This window comes from Bos indicus x Bos taurus, chromosome 15 (genome assembly GCF_003369695.1).
Source record: "Bos indicus x Bos taurus breed Angus x Brahman F1 hybrid chromosome 15, Bos_hybrid_MaternalHap_v2.0, whole genome shotgun sequence".
Taxonomy (NCBI): domain Eukaryota; kingdom Metazoa; phylum Chordata; class Mammalia; order Artiodactyla; family Bovidae; genus Bos; species Bos indicus x Bos taurus.
In genome coordinates, this window is record NC_040090.1 from 24,646,629 (window position 1) to 24,652,860 (window position 6,232).

The window sequence follows — 6,232 nt, forward strand, 5'->3', positions numbered from 1 at the left end:
ACTGTATTATATTTTAAAGTATTTTAGACCCAAGGGATTACTGTGCCATATCTTCCTAAAGACCCTGACCAAATACCAGACCCCTCTGTAAGGTCTTTATTTATGGCCAACATCTCCACACCGTGCACCTCAAAGCAAAATTGATAAAAATTAAGCTCTCGTTCCCACTTAAACTTTGTTGCTGTTTGGTTGCTAAGTCATGTCCGACTCTCTGTGACCGCATAGACTGTAGCCTGCTAGGCTCCTCTGTCCATGGGATTTCCCAGGCAAAAGAACTGGAGTGGGTTGCCATTTCCTCCTCCAGGGGATCTTGCCAACCCAGGGGGTGGAACCCATGTCTCCTGCATTGGCAGGCAGATTGTTTACCACGTAATCACCTTAGAAGTCCCACTTACACTATATTACTATACTATACATTGTACCTTATTGTGTCGAAGGCATCTATTCCTTCAGGTTGGGTTCCTAATTCTTTACCATATGACAAACAACATCACGGAGAGTAGCGGATCGCAGAGTAAGATTCCCAAATCCATCTTTCACAATGGAACCCACCTTGTCTGCAACTGATGTGGCTCAAAGGGAGCCACCTGATGAGCCCGGCCAAGAAGAGCGTTTTTTTTTTTTTTTTGTAGGAGCTTATAGTGTTTATTAAGATTACAGTATGGCTGGAAAGTACAGCTTGTTAGCAGCTGGAATGGGGCTTTTTAATGGTTATTACACTCAACACTACAACATGACTTTGTTGTCGTTCAGTTACTAAATCATGTCCAACTCTTTGTGACCCCATGGACTACAGCATGCCAGGCTTCCCGGTCCTTCACTATCTCCTGGAGTTTGCTCAAACTCATGTCCATTGAGTCAATGATGTCATCCAACCATCTCACCTTCTGCTGCCCCCTTCCCCTTAAGCCTTCAATATTTCCCAGCATCATGGTCTTTTCCAGTAAGTTGGCTCTTCATATCAGGTGACCAAAGTATTGGAGCTTCAGCTTCAGCATCAGTCCTTCTAATGAATATTCAGGGTTGCTTTCTTTTAGGATTGACTGGTTTGAGTCCCTTGCAGTCCAAGGGACTCTCAAGAGTCTTTTCCAGCACCACTCTTGGAAAGCATCAATTTGGCACTCATCCATTTTTATGATCTAACTCTCACATCCATACATGACATGACTACTGGAAGAACCATGGCTTTGACTATACAGACCTTTGACAACAAAGTGATATCTCTGCTTTTTAATACACTGTCTAGATTTGTCATATCTTTCTTTCTGTGAAGCAAGCGTCTTTTAATTTCTTAGCTGCAGTCACTGTCCACAGTGATTTTGGTGCCCAAGAAAATAAAATCTGTCCTGTCTTCCACTTTTTCCCCTTCTATTTGGCATGAAGTGATGGGACCAAATGCCATGACCTTAGTTTTTTGATTGTTGAGTTTTAAGCCAGCTTTTTCACTCTCTTCTTTCACCCTCACAAGAGGCTCTTTAGTTCCTCTTCACTTTCTGCCATTAGAGTGGTATCATCTGCATATCTAAGATTATTGATATTTCTCTCAGCAATCTTGATTCCAGCTTGTGATTCATCTAGGCTGGCATTTTGCATAACATACTCTGCATATAAATTAAGTAAGCACGATGACAATATACAGCCTTGACATATGCCTTTCCCAATTTTGAACCAGTCCATTGTTCCATGTCCAGTTCTAACTGTTGTTTCTTGACCTGCATACAGGTTTCTGAGGAGGCAGGTAAGGTGGTCTGGTACTCCCATGTTTTAAAGAATTTTCCACAATTTGTTGTGATCAACACACTCAAAGGCTTTAGCATAGTCAATGAAGCAGAAGTTGATGTTTTTCTGGAATTCCCTTGCTTTCTCTATGATCCAGCAAAAGTTGGCAATTTGATCTCTGGTTCCTCTGCCTTTTCTAAACCTAGCTGGTACATCTGGAAGTTCTTGTTTCACATATTGCTGAAGCCTAGCTTGAAGGATTTTGAACATACCTTTGCTACCATATGAAATGAGCACAGTTATAGGGTAGTTTGGACATTCTTTGGCATTGCTAGAAGAGCCTTTCTTAAGAATTTAAAATTAGGAGGGCAAGTGCTGTGTTTTATTCCTCGTGAAACTGGAGCTACACAGTAATAGAGTAATAGAAGTTTTGATGAATCAATTGACTAACAAATTATCCAATCTCTAGTGAGTAGTAGACAAACAATGGCAAGTGATGTTACTTACAGCCAGAAAATTCTCACATCTAACTTGAGGCCTTCTCTTGTTTCTTCTGTACTCACCCCAACCCCTTCCTAAAGATACTGCCAGCATGATGATGACAATTCTGTGTAGAAGAAGGGGCTGCAACAGCACCAGGCCAGGATACCAAGTTTCTGATATCATATTGCTATTTACAGGGCATACGTACCTTGGACATATTATTAACCTCTCTAGACGTTTCCCTATGGCTCATAGGGTTCTACTTCCCAGGGCAGCGGGAACATTTAATAGTATATGATGTAAGTGGGGCTTCTCTGATGGCTCAGCAGGTAAAGAATCTGCCTGCAATGCTGGAGACCCAGGTTCAATCCCTGTGTCAGGAAGATCCCCCAAAGAAGAAATGGCAACCCACTGCAGTGTTCTTGCCTGGGAGAGTCCATGGATGGAGGAACCTGGCAGGCTACAGTTATGGGATTGCAAAGAGCTGCACGTGACTTAGCAAGTAAATACACACACACGCACAATATGAATGAACTATTAAGAACTGAATGAATGAAGAGTACTGCGTGAAATGATAAAGAATCAGTTAAAATAGACAAAGCCATTATTCACACAGCATTTTCAATGATGTGGACATAGAAGGAGGAGATGAGCATAATCAGGAGGAAACAATTATTTTCAGGCACTTTCCAAATCCTCTACGACCTGTGTCTTTTAATTCCTCAAACAGGCTTTAACAACCTCAGGCTACATCTCCAGGGATGAGGTTGTGTCTTTGGGGGTAAAAGTCAAGATGAAAATAGCATAGCTAACCCATCTCTTCAACTCAACCATCTTCTATCAATAGCTACACCTTGGGGCTTTGGGGCAACCCAGGGCTATTGGCTGGAAGTGTCTTCTCCCCATAAGGGTTGGCATATTGAGCCAGGTGCCCCAGCAGAGGAGAGAGTTCATCTTCTTTAGAAATGTCTAAAATAGACACTTGCCAAAGGCAGGACATTAGGCTGCAAGGCCTGCTGGCCTGTGAATTGTTTTGAGAACTGAAACTGTGTCTCCAAAGTTGACATTAGCAGAGAAAGAGGTGTTGCTTACTCCTATTGGCCTAATCTCCAAAAGAGTCTATAAAGTCACAGCAAGGTTAAACAGAAAACTGAGGAACCTAGTGATAGGGCTTCCTAAGCGGCTCTAGTGGTAAAAAACCTGCCCACCAATGCAGAACACGTAAGAGATGTGGGTTCAATCACTGGGTCAGGAAGATACCCTGGCGAAGGGAATGGCAACCCACTCTAGTATTCTTTCCTGGAGAATCCCATGGACAGAAGAGCCTGGTGGGCTTCAGTCTATTGGGTCGCAAAATCTGACACGACTGTAGTGACTTAGCATACATGCGATAAAGGCAAACGAACACTCACATCCCACCCCTGAAATTGAGAGATTTACTTCCCAGGCTAGCCCACCACTTATTAACCTGGGGTCCTTAGGCAAGTAATGTAGGGTCTGTGGACCTCTGTTATTTCTTACATAAAATATAGGTTGCAGGGATACTGGATGTAGGGATAAGCAGAAGTAGACTCTGGCTAACTTAAGTATAAAAGAAATTTACTGGAAAGACTCAGGTGGCTCACAGAATTGAGAGAGGTTCTTGGGAAATAGGCCAGGAAAGAACAAGCACCAGAGAGGCTCTTGGGACCTCAGGGGTAGGAACTCCCACACAGCCTAACCAGGACACTCATGCCAGAGCACATGAGCACCCAACGTTCTTTTTCCTTCCTCTTCCTCTTCTTCTTCCTTTCCCTCCTCCTTTTTTGAAGGCTTCCTATGTAAATCACTTCATACATTTTTAAGAGATAGAACACACTAACCTAATTTATCATTCTGCTTCCCACTGCTAGGTGAAAGCAAGAGTAAGTCCAATTAAATCTGCACATGACAGAGGAAAGATCAATTCCTAAAAGGAAACAGGGCTGTTGTGATCAATAAGGTAGACTTAGGGTAACTCCAAATCCATAAGAATCTACTTCAACAAGTGTTAAGTTCTTTATAGCAGTAATATCATGGAGGTCCATTTAGCCTTCATTACACTGTAAAAGAATTCTGATGGAGGAAACTGACAACACAATGGGGATATATACTTGGGATATATAAGTATATAGGCAAATGGTAGCTCCCCCAAGGGTCTGATTTAGTGCATCTTGGGTGAGCCTTTGAATGTGTATTTGGGAAAATTCTGGTTCCTCAAGAGATTTTGATGCCGGATCAGGTTTGGGAACCACTCCTGTCCTGTTTATTTATTAGGAGAAGATAGAGACAGAGATAAGCTAGAGATGGCTATCATTATGTCATGAGATAATATGAAAATTCCCAGGTGAAGATATATAGGTCGATCACTCGATCGATCTAACTGTCTATACCAAACACCCGACACCATAGTTTGCAGATATCACAGTTCCCCACCCACCTTCTCTACCTGCCACACTAGGCCTGGGGGCAGGGAGAGGAGTATTACACAGTACCACAGTACAGTTGAGCCCCAGCAAAAAAAGCAAATACTCTCCCACTCTCCTTTATTAGAAACACTGGATTTAGCACTCCTCCTTCCTCCTGCTGTGCTCACTGCTCCCCCTCCCCACCTCATATGCCATATGTTTTTAATCATGCCCCCACGGTTTTTCTTCCTGCAATGTCCCGGGCAAATTAAACTTGAAAAACAGAAATCTGAGAACTTGGAGCAAACATGGAAACTCATGACAATGGTGGTAATCAGCAGCAACCAGGCTGAATTCTCCAGCCTACAGGCAGGCAAGGAGGTGGTGTGGGGCCGCAGTATAACTAAATCCATAGGACACAGACTTAACGTTGAAAAGCGTCAACTGCAATCCTTGTGACTTTTCTTAAAAATAGTTTCCTCACAGGCTTGTGAAAGCCCATTCTGGAATATACTCTTAGAGAAAATCTAGCTTAGATTTGGGGATTTTCCTTTTTTCAGTGTCTTTTTGTTTTTTATCCTGAAATTCCAATCATTACATTTTAGAAAGTTTATGAAATCTTCACACTGCCTCCAAAATATTGAGTGATTGTAATCATATTTATTTTTTGATGGAAGATACATCATAACTTTCATCAGATTTTCACAAAGATTTCAAAAGCACAAAATCACTCACCTGAAAGACTATAAATGTCATGGCTAAAGTCTTTAAATCTTTAGGTCAGAGATATCTGCTTCAATTCCTTTCCCCACCACTTCCAAGACACGAGACCCAAGGCAAATTACTTCTGAATCTGTTTCCATAGCCACTTGTGGAAATAATAACACCTAGTTTATAACATTGTCTTACAAATTAGATGAATTAAAAATATAAAGTGACTGGGAACTTCCTTGGCAGTCCAGTGGTTCAGACTCTGCGTTTCCATTTCAGGGAGCATGGGTTCAATCTCTAGTTAGGGAACAAAGATCCCTCATGCCATGTAGCACAGTCAAATATTAATACGTGTGTGTGTGCATAAAGTGATCGCACAGTACCTGGCTAACTTAGTCCATTCAGGCTGCTATAACACAGTACCATAGATGAGGTGGCTTATAAACAATGGAAACTTATTTCTCACAGTTCTAAAGGCTGGGCAGTCCAAGATTATGACACTAATAGATTCAGTGTCTCGTGAGAACTTATTTCCTAATTCATAGATGGCTGTCTTTTTACTAACTCCTCACGTGGTAGAAGGGACAATAGAATTCCCTGGATGTCTCCTTCATAAGGGCACTAATCCCATACACAAGGGCTCTGCCTTTAAGACCTCTCAAAGGCTCCACCTCAAAATATCACCACATAGGACATTAGATTTCAACAAATTAATTTGAGGGAGCCACAAACATTCAGTTATAGCAATAGCATGCTATGAATATTAGATTTTATTCTTGTTCTTACTATTATGTATAATAATAATAACATCATTATTAATGATAGATGGAGAGCTTTAAAGCGAAAGGTGCTCAGTATCATCAAGTGATCATGGAGTCAGAACATGAAGGCAG